Here is an 11,219-nt window from a genome sequence, read left to right as displayed (position 1 = left end):
ATCTGATTCTGGATCCTCTGGAGACATGACGAAGGAGCAACGTAAAAATCTAGAGGAGCAACAAAAGATGTTAGTGGAGAAACAAAAGGAAAATATAGGGAATCCTGATCCTGCAAAACCAGGGAGAAGGAAGAATACCGACTTGGATGGAGATGGTAAGCTACAAAATCTTTGTTGAAGTTTTAGTCTAGTATTGTCATTTGATATGCATTATGTTTGCAGATACTCCGAAGTTGATGACTCTGCGATAGTGAGAAAGCCTTTCTCCATTGAATTTATTTGGGTTCCACTGTCTTTTTTACCACATTGGAAACATCCCCTCATACCTAGGAGTTGGGTAAAGGTATGGGAGTTTGACTATATCAAATTGGGCAAAGAGATAGTGCAATCACAGCTTGCAGATGGATATCAAGAATTACACGATTTTTTTGCACTTCTACACCAATAAGGGAAGAAACAAAACTCTAAACAATGCACATGGAGTGTGGACTGTTGCATTGTGGATCTTCCCACAGGGTATGCTACAGGTGGTAAAGGAGAGGTTCCACCTTGGAATGTTATCACAGAAGATCATATCTCCTCTTCCTTGGCCGTTGCTGCAACTGTGATGGATGACAATGGGTGGACTTTGGTTTTCTGTTCTCCATCTACTCTGCCTACTGTGGAGCGCTATGCAGTAAGATTAAAAATGGAGGTGGCTTGTAGGTGAATTTATTTGTGTTGAACACTTCATGAAGTCTTGTGGGTTATAGGCTAGGGTCTGATTCTAGTACATATTGTTTTGTTTCAAGCAGATGGATAGTACAAAGCATGGAACCTCAAGGCATTTCAGACACACTTGGGATTGGTGTGAAGGTGAGTCTTTAGATGTATGTTTGCTTCTACTTCTATATCATAAATCACATAGAAATTGACTCATGCTTTTTTGAATAGTCTTATGTTTTCCATGCTATGGCTATGAGGAGGATAGGACAAAGACCCACATTTAACATGCAATCAGCAAAGGGTGTGGCCTCCAATGTATATATATATGTATATGTGTGTGTGTGTGTGTGTGTGTGTGTGTGTATAGCATATTACATAGTACATCCATGCATGCACGACGAATGAACACACACACACACACACACACACTCTTTATCCCACACACACCAACTTACACACAAACACATTTGTTCACAACACACTAGCCAACGCCCTTTTTTAATGACAATTTTTACTAAATGCTAATCCATACCTTAAGAGGATTTAATGAGCAAAAATGTTTTCTAATTCATCTATTAGTGGGAGTCAAATTGCTTATGTTTTCTTTTCTTTCCCTATCACTACTCCCTCCCCCCTCAAATTCTGCTCTACAAGAATATTTACCACCCTATAGAATTATGATTGAACTTATGGGTATTTAAGAACCAATAGATTTGTGCCCTACTTAAGTAATTTACGGATAGATATTAAAAAAAAAAGGTTAGTGGGTATCATCCTTGGCCTACTTTATGGTGCACATGGTGGACATTTATTAGGAAGATGGTGCTTCCTATTCCTAAAGTGCTTCCTCCCATTTCAAACTATCATCGTCTCCCCATTCTGCAACTCATTCCTCACGGCCGCTCCTCCTTCTCTTCCTACTACTCCTCTTCCTACTCCCTCCCAATCTCTCATGGCTTCTGTGCAGTTGGCCTATCATGCTCTCTCTGTGGAACTCTTACGTAAACTGCATGATATGCTAACCACTCCTATTCTCTCCCTTGATCTATGGTGTTACAACTTTGTTTGTGTGCTCTTACCTATCTACACCTACCCGTTTGCTTCATCTTACCTATGTACCCTTTTATTCTGTTTATCTGCTTGGATTGCTCTTTGATGGTCACTTCACCTACAAGACCTTGCCGCATACTTGCAGCTTTTGGTCTAGCCTAGTTGGGCCTTGTGTTTTGGGTCCCATTTATGGGACTGCAATGTGTTCTCTAGATTTTGGTTTCCTTTAGGTGCTAGCCTGCTTATGCATGTGTACCTCACCGTCCATCCGACTCCTTGGTTCCTTGTTTGCTTGCTTTGATGGTCTTATTCTATGTTGTGACTCCCCTTTCACAACTTTCAGTTGTTGCCACCTCAGAGGTTGCCACTCTCAGAGTACGTGACTCTCAAATTGCTGCTCTTTTTTGGTCTCCTTCTCACTTGATGTGGCTGACTATTGGTATTCTTCCCACCTTGCTCGACTCATGGTTACTATTTGTTTTTGCTTTGTCTGCGTATTGGCAGGTCTCGCTCTGATGGATTGCTCCCTTTCTATTGGGAGACTCTCCTCTACCATTCTTGTGGTCTCTTCTCTTGGTTCTTGCCCTTCTCTTAGCCACCTCTATGTCAATGCCTCCTCTTACGGACCTCCTCTACAAACTCTTGGTTACTTACTCTTCCCCTTAGCTTTGTTTAGTCGCTTCGTACTTTGAGTTCACCACTTGCATAGCGTTTCTTCTCCCGGTCCTCGGTGCTTCTTCTTAGCTCACTAATGCGTCTCTTCAGTTCAGCTTGTTCTCTTAATCTCTTCTTAAGTGGTGGAAGCTGGGTTCGCAGCCGTTGCTACTGTACTAGCTGTGGGCTGTGCTCACAAGCGAGCTTACAGTGGACCTCCTTTCTTGCATACAGTTTGCTGGTGCCTTACCATTGTGCAGTGGGCGCATCCTTCTCTAGCTTGGCGATCGTCTCTTTCACTTCTTCCCTGTCACTCTTGAGCACATATTCTGTTACAAGAGCCTCGGTTACTTAGCTTATCTCCCATGATCTGCGTACCTACCCTCCTTGCCAGCCTACTCCTGCCTAAGACCTCTGTTTGCTTCTCCCTATCTAAACTAGGCAGTGCATTCCCGTGGCTCCCGCCTATAACTACTGCTCCATCCTTGACTGTTGCACTGCCCATTTTGCTAGAATCCGTGAGCCCATCGTGGGACTGTCAGCGTCAGAGATAGCGTGAACTTTGTTTGTACACTTGCTTCATATACCTATTGCCTCACGACTTGATCTCACTTCGATTTGTGCAACCTGCCACTTTAAGCTTCTCCCTCATTGCTGGCGACGCTACCCATCACATCAGCTATGAGACTCTTGCCCGTCACATATCCTCATGGAATGGATTCAAAGGTTACATCTAGTTTAATGCTTCGTGCTTTATTATGTTCACACCCCCCTCTTATCACTCCTCTAATTTTCTCCTTTCTTCCATCCCCCCCCCTTGTTATTTAATTCTTTCCTTATTAATTCTCTCCCCCCCAAACTTTTTTTATTTTCGTTCTCTCATTTCTCATTTTCTCTCTCTCTCTCTCTCTCTCATTTCTCATTCTCTATCTCTCTCTCTCTCTCTCCCCTCCTCAGGAGCTCCCTCCCTACTCTCTACTCTCTACTCTCTAGCTCCCTCCCTACTCTCTACTCTCTCCTCTGGCGGCAAGACTTTTTATTCTCTCTCTTTCTCTCCCTCCTCCCTCTTTTATCTCTTAATTTGTGTCTCTCCCTACCCTCTTTCACTCTTTCTCTTCCCCCCCTCATCTCTCTCTTTTTATAAAAATCTTTAAATTGATTTTTCCCCTTCTTTTTTATTTTAAGTTTACTCGTATTTCTCCTCCCCCCCCTCGGTTCCCCTTCTCTATTTATAGTCTCTCCTTCCCCCTTTTTTCCATCACTTCCCATCTAATTTGCCATGATCCTAACGTACCTATAATCCTTCACTTCCCCCCCCTTCCTCTCCTAGATCTTCATCTTTTAACTTATCTCTTTCCATTTTTAAAAAAATTATGTTTTTGCCGTCTTCCCCTTTGCCCCCCCCCTTACTTGTAGTCATTCTCACTATCCAGAGTTAACTATATCCCCTTATCTCTTTCTACATTTCTTCTCCCTCGCTAACCATAACACTCATCTACAAAATGCACTCATTTACTCTATAGATACAAAAATCTCCATGTACGTCAAAAAACCCCTCTCTTCCCCCCCCAAATTTTGCTCCTTGCTACTTCCCCCAAGTAAATATGTCCCTCCCTCCACTCCCTCCCTCCCTCCCTCCCTCCCTCCTCTAAATCAATCAAAGCATTCTTCAAGTTGGAACAACACCCTCCCTCTCTCCCTCCCTCCCTCCCATTGGGATAGCTTCTTCATCAGTGCAGATTTGCATAGGAATTTCTGGAGGAGGCTTTGGAAATCCCTTAGAAATAGAAAGATCACTCTTTTCTTTTTGCTTTCTATTCATGGAGGGATTGCAATGAACCTGTGGAGATCACGATTTGGGGCTGATCCCACTTGCCCTCGTTATCATTCTGCAGAGGAGTCAGTGCGACATTGCCTTTGGGACTGCAATCAAGCGAGAATTTTTTGGAAAGGAGTTGCTCGGATACTTAGCATTTTTCATACTTCCCTTTCTTCATGACTTGGGGCTCGGTTGCATGGTTATCCCTTACTAGGCCCCAGGTGTTTTATGAAGATGAGCCTTCTTCTTGGGCACTCTCGATCTGCCGATAGGAGATAGAGCCCTGTTCTCTTCAGGATGTACCACATATTCCTTTCAGAGCTTCACATGATTCAGTGGACACCTCTTGGGAGATTTTGGCTAGCATTTCCTCTTGGTACATTTGGAGATCTAGATGCACAGAGGCCTTGGATGACACCCAGATACACCCATCACAGGTGTTCACTGGTATTTGGAGTGACACAGTTCACACTTTGATAGCCATATGGGCTAGCATGCAGGGCCCTTCATGGGCAGCCTCTTCTAGGAGGACTGTATTTCTTTGAGTTTGGAGGGGTTCTCCCTTTTTCTCGGAGGTTGCTACCGGATTGAGATGGCACTATCAGCCCCAATCCTTTCTTTTTGGCTCTTGAGCTTTTCATGCCAATTTGCATGGTGTATCCCGTATTCCCGTATGGAGCTTGCTCTAATGGTTTTCTTCAATACTTAATAGAAGTTTCTTTAAAAAAAAAAAAAACATTTCATAGTTAATGAGGAGTCAATATAACCATGAATAGGGCCATCTTTTCCACCTCTCACCTTGAGGTTGTATTCTAAGCAAATTTCATTTTTATATGGTTCCAAAGTCAAAATTTCCAATGGCCACCGTGTCAAGAGCTAGAAGCTTCATCGGTTGTAGTATTTCTTTAGGGTCTACCAAAGGAGTATAGTCCAAGCGAAATGGTGAAGTCTAAGCTAGTTCCCATGTGAGTCTCGAAAATCTTGGATTAGGTGGGACCATCATTTTATCTCCATATCTAGATTTGAGCCGAATAGAGGGGACTTGAGTAGAGGGTGCAAACCAAAGAGAGGAGTAGCCAGTTACAAGAGAGTTTACATTAGTTTGATTTTTCTAGGGAGCCAACCTAGAGGCATTTGTGTCCATGGATCTTGAGCTTTGAAGTTGAATTAGGCCTAAGGTTTTTTCAACATGCTATCCTCGCTCCATCACCATTTGAATCCTACATCACCTAGAGTCCCAACACCACATTAGATGAAGAATATTACCATGGCTTCATTTTAGTTCCAAAGCTAGTGGAAGGAGCACTTAGAACATCACAAAGTGCTAGTCTTAAAAGAGCTACAAAAGCCAATTGAGTGAAGAAAAGAATGAAAGATTCTTGTACATATGTTGAGAGAGAGAGAGAGAGAGAGAGAGAGAGAGAGAGAGAGAGAATTAGAGTGGCATTCTAGTTGAGTAGGTCACATTCATTGTTGTAATCACCATTCCCCATTGAATGATTCTTGGGAACTCCCCTTCATTCAAATCTCATGTTGAGTGGAGTGGGCTGTTGCCTACCATTGTATATTGTGAATGTTCCTATTTTTGGCATGTTTTTGTTTCCCTATTGTGCTTCATGGCCCACTTTGTCTTCTCATTTGTGATGTGTCTCTATAGTCTTATCCCATTCTCTTTGTCATTTCTTGCACGGTCTAATCTTCACTATACTCTATGTTTCTCTTTTTTGTGGTCCTCTGTTGCACTTCATGCACTTTATTCTATTTAGTGCCCCTTTTGGGGATTTGTAGAGTAGTTTTAATCCCCACCAATTCATACCTTTGTTTTCATATTTGTCTAACTTTGTAGTGATACCCCTACTTATGAGGTTTGGTACCCTCGTAAGCTATTGGGATTCGTCCACTCAAATGTTGATAGTTTGTAAGTGGTGACCTATTCTTTACTTGAGCAATGAGCATCATTTAATGTAGTAAGATGAAGCAACTTGCTCATTTGCCATGCATCAAAATAAAGTCTTGAAAGACAATCCTACACTTCCCTAAGTGATATTTTGAGCCGGTACTTTGTGTGATACCGAAGTTCTTAGCTAGTCTACCATGTGTCCTGCTCATTTGTCATTATTGAAACAAACTCGTGGAAGGCAATTAATCCCTAGCATTCCTTAGTTGAGATCTCAAGCCAATTCTTTGTTAAATCTTGGAGATGGTCTTGGGGTCCTAGCACATTAAAGAGTGTCAAAATCTAGTCTAGATTAACAAAGAAATAACTCAAGAAAAAGTCCTATTTGCATTGGAGAAAGATCAAGGAAGAGCTAATAGTGAAAATTATCATTCAACATTTACCTAGACACTAGGCTACACTCAATTGAGCTAAAGGTAAACTTTATGTATGTGATACATAGATAAGATATTTGAAATATGCAACTCTAGCCCTGGTGTTCTACCCATAAAAGGTTGCGCACCAAGTGCCCGAGTTGCCCCATGCATCCCCTATGAAAGCACTAGCAAGAAGCTATGTACCAAGCTGTGGCAAGGAGGATTTGGTTTGGCACCAAGACTTTTCCTACCAAGGAAAGTTAATAGAACCTTGCGCTACACAATCTCTAGCACTAGGAAATATGTTATGCTATTTTACTATTTTGTCCATGGCCACCTGCCATCCAAGGTATCTCATTGTCTATCCCTAGAGGATCCCCTAAAATCAAGGATATCCCCCCAGTATTAACCTCTAGAACCTCCTCTATCATTGTAAGGAAGATGGTTGATTTGGTCCAATTGATCGTAGCCTTAGAGGCCTTGGAATAGATATCTAGATCCCTCTTGATTGTCTCAAGGCTCTTTGCAAAACCCTCCACATTGAGAGATATGTCACTTATGAACTTTGAATCCAACAATTCCTCCTCCTGTTAGATCCATACCCCCATCCCTAGGATGCCTCCAGCATGAGACCACAATCAGTAGACTAACACCTCAACTACAAAAAGGAAAATAAGGGGGGCAAGGGGAAACCCTACCAAACTAAGTGGGAAAGAGAGAAGGCCTCAACCGTGTGGCCACCGATGAGCATCTGACTAGAAATCCTTGCATATAAGGCTAATACTCCTTTGATCCATCTATCATGAGAAGCCTAACCTCTACATGATGCTCTGTGAAGAGGACCAATGCATCCTATCATAGGCCTTCTCAATGTCCAAGAGAAATATTCTAAGAGAGTGAGAGTCCTCCCGTGCCCAATCCAACACCTCCCAAAATGTGAACATATTGTCCATGATGCTACTTTCCTAAAGAAAACCTATCTACATTTTGTGTACTATCAGCAAGGTGAGTCCTCGAACACAAATTCAAGACCTTAGCTAAGATCTTGTAAAGCGATTTTAAAAAAGGTGATTAGTAATAGTGTGTGTTTACGATAAAACTCCTTCAGCTTGACTTTATTCCCCTCACTCCATGGAATGGTTAAGGATATGGGTGAGGTATCTATGCTTAAGCATATGGTTTTGGCCGAGTCTCCTTTTACTAATCTTTTATGGACCATAAGAAGGATATCTTGATGCCCTTTTCAAAATTGATAATGATTGGGTATTCACTCTTTCATCCCTATGATTGATTGGGAGCATCATATTAAAAGGATAGAGAAACTTCAATGATTTATATGATTATTGGGAAATTATTTTAAGAGGTTTTACACATTGAAAGTTCTTTGAAAATGGAATAGATTGTTTATTTTCAACATTTATCTAGCTAAGACTTGTTCTTTGTTATGACTTATGCTACTATGACTTGCTAGAACTTACAACATAATATCGATTTTCAGCAACTATGTAGATTATAATTTGTTGCGAGAATGCCAAAAGTTATAGTAAATAGATGGGTACAAGTTAAATTGTTTATCTAATATGGTGATCATTTCTAAGGTGGATGCTTTGCTAACACCTTATTCTTGGGGATATGATGTACCTCATTAGGGTATTAGTGAAATCTTAATGTAGGAGGATGCTTGGATGAATTATACTTGTGGTCTTAATTAATTATGAAAGATAGCTCAAGAGATGGAGATTCCCAGGGCTTGAAAACGATGTTACTAGAACTCTCTGCCTTCAAGAGCATTCCTTACAAATGTCCTTTATTTCTTGTCACCTTTGGGAGTTCCCTCTCTTTTCCCATTGGAACACCAAATTTTTTTAGAATCAAAATTGCCAAAGTATGGTCATTGCTAATCTAGGTTGAGTGACATGGATAACAACTTTGTGCCAACATTGTAAGGCTGGCTTCCACAACATGGATGAAATGTTCCAACTTGTCTTGAGTTGGTGCACTTCTCCATAATATTTGCAATGTAAGAGCTTTGGCATGGTTGCATTGATTATATAACTATATATTTGTCTATGTGATCTCTGGACAATGATATTCATGTTTGAACATTGGTTGTGCTCATAATATTATTATACCAAAGGAAACATCAAGGGAACTATGTTTAATGTTTATGACATTACGTGAGCTTGCATCAAGTACATTCCTTTCCTTTCCTTATATTTTGGATGTAGTGATGCAAACCTTAAGTATTCATTTACAGTCTTGCCAATTTGTTAAAGTTATCAAACTTGAATGCATTCCTTACGAAAAACCTCCTTGAAATTCATCCCATGTGCATCTTAATCCTACCACCTTTTAAGGGCTTTATTTGTCAAATACCCTTGCATGACAATTAGATGCCTTTGATCGTTGAAATTATATAAGTTGAAAGTCCAATGATTCAATCATGAGTCAACATGCTTTTCGTTCTTTTCCCCACCAAACATCTCGAGGACAAATCAAGGGTTTTCCAGAACATCTTGGTGTTGACAATTTGAATTAACTATAGTGATCATTTCTCACAATTATCAAATTTCTTCTTTGAACAGTGGTATCGTTTTGTTCTTCATCTTCTATCTTCGATCATCTAGAGGGGGTTCTTGGTTGATAAACGAATTATCTATAACCACATATAGAACTTTAATATGTTCAAGAAACAAGTCCATCAATTACTAACTAAAGTTAAAATCCCATTATATCCTCCATACGTAAGTTAAGAGTAGAGGTTTTATCTTTTAAGAGCATGATCACTAGAGCCTCACATAAAACAAAGATCCCATGAACACTAACCATGGTATATGTACCTAGCGATGTGCCAATTAATAATTTCAACTATCATCTTGCTCACATACAATTATTTACAAGCTTTCTAACAAATTTAGCATGGAAACATAAGCCACAGCTATCAAGCTTAGTGCCAATGTTTGCAAAAAACAAATTTCTCAACAAATCACATAACTTGAGAGTTTGAGAAATTTGAAGGCTATTCTTGAGAATTTGCACTAAATTGCCTAAAATTTTACAACTTTTACAAAATTGAGAAAATATTTTCTACTAGGTAAAAATGAAAATGTTGTAGGTTCCTTATATATAGTTTGTAGCTTTTCTGTGCCAGTACATTGTGCTGCTTGAATAGTCAACTAGGGAGAGCTACTCACATTATTCTCCTATGCGACTAGTTCAAGTTCGCCTTGTCGAATAGCAGGTATTGTGTGCAACGCACAATATGATCTTTGGTATGTTCACATGTGCATCATGGTCTTCTTTCCCTCCAAAAGTTCAAGCCTACAATGCCATGGTGTTACTATACACTCAACCCAAATAGCCTTTTTTGCAAGGGATCTAAGGTTGCACTTTGGACCAACGCTTTTGTGTGGGAAGTGAGACTATCCAACTTGCAGTGTCTCAACCTACATAGCACGAAATACTCAAGCTTAGTACAAAGCCTATCTCTATTGATGCCTTTGACTTTGCAACTAGTACACAATATTTCTGCACTATACTTGTATGGCAATCTCACACATAAAGCAATGCTCCTTGATGGGGTCTCTAAATCGAACACAATAAGAGCTTAAAGCTACAAAGCTTTCCAATGCACACACACACTCTCTCTCTCTCTCCAAGATCCACTAGATCTACCTAGAGAATACCTTATACCCAATGACATAATTAAAGTTTCTCAAAGGAAACGACAACCATGTCAAAGTTTTTCTTTAAATCCACAAAACAATAGTAGATGGCTTTCCTCTAATCCTTGGCTCTCTTTGTTTATGACTACAACCTTGAGTCCGCTACCAAGAACATCTTTCACCAAACCAAACTAGGAATTGGACCACTAAGTGCATTACCTAGAACTCACCACCTAACCGTAGAGCTATTAACTCATTCGTAAACATCAAAGGTCACAAGGAAGACAACGCATTGTGACCTTCAAAAGTCAATAAACCTCCCTATCCCACGAACCTATTGCCAAGCTTAACAATGCCTCTAGCAAGAAACATTATCAAAGTACACATCAATGATGCCACATTGAGCCCCATATGTCAATATATAGCCACAATCCACTCTTATTAGAGAGAGAAAACAGAGGTGAAAAGACCTTGGGAGTTAGGTTTGCAAGTGAGGTCTTATTGAGCCCCATATCAATGATGCCACATTGAGCCCCATATGTCAATATATAGCCACAATCCACTCTTATTAGAGAGAGAAAACAGAGGTGAAAAGACCTTGGGAGTTAGGTTTGCAAGTGAGGTCTTATTGAGGATATGGCTGAGCATATTATCCTAACAAAGTCAATACGTGATGAACAAGCTAGTCCATATGATAGCATAAGTTTGTTGTTTGTCAATTTGTCCATGTTCTTAAGATATCTCAAAAGCTCTATAGTAACAAATTTTGTAAGAATCACTTACTAGTTAGCACAATTTTCTATTTTGATAAAACCGTGACCTCATGCAACCATTAAGACGCTTCTAGATAATATTCTAGGAAAAGGAACCGCTCACACTACAACATATGAGTATCACACATGAGTTCCACCAAGGGCTATTTTAATTGCAAAACTTTTCAAAATTATATATTTATGTTATTTAAAGAAAATCCATAAGATCATATAGGCAAAATAGGTTGTTAAAAGGCCAAA

The 11,219-nt window shown here is 40.1% G+C and overlaps 1 long non-coding RNA gene across 1 annotated transcript; it reads left to right on the top strand.

Annotated features, from left to right (window-relative positions):
- The first annotated feature begins 258 nt into the window (after positions 1 to 258).
- On the top strand, positions 259 to 2,271 carry LOC147899019 (uncharacterized). Its single transcript, XR_015541419.1, has 4 exons — positions 259 to 705; positions 795 to 855; positions 934 to 1,020; positions 2,260 to 2,271. It is a non-coding gene; the product is annotated as an uncharacterized LOC147899019 (long non-coding RNA).
- Positions 2,272 to 11,219: the final 8,948 nt, after the last annotated feature.

Source organism: Dipteris shenzhenensis, chromosome 8, assembly GCF_047967505.1.
Source record: "Dipteris shenzhenensis isolate YYH24624 ecotype China chromosome 8, Dip_SZ_1.0, whole genome shotgun sequence".
Lineage (NCBI taxonomy): Eukaryota > Viridiplantae > Streptophyta > Polypodiopsida > Gleicheniales > Dipteridaceae > Dipteris > Dipteris shenzhenensis.
This window is presented reverse-complemented; position numbering and strand designations above follow the sequence as displayed.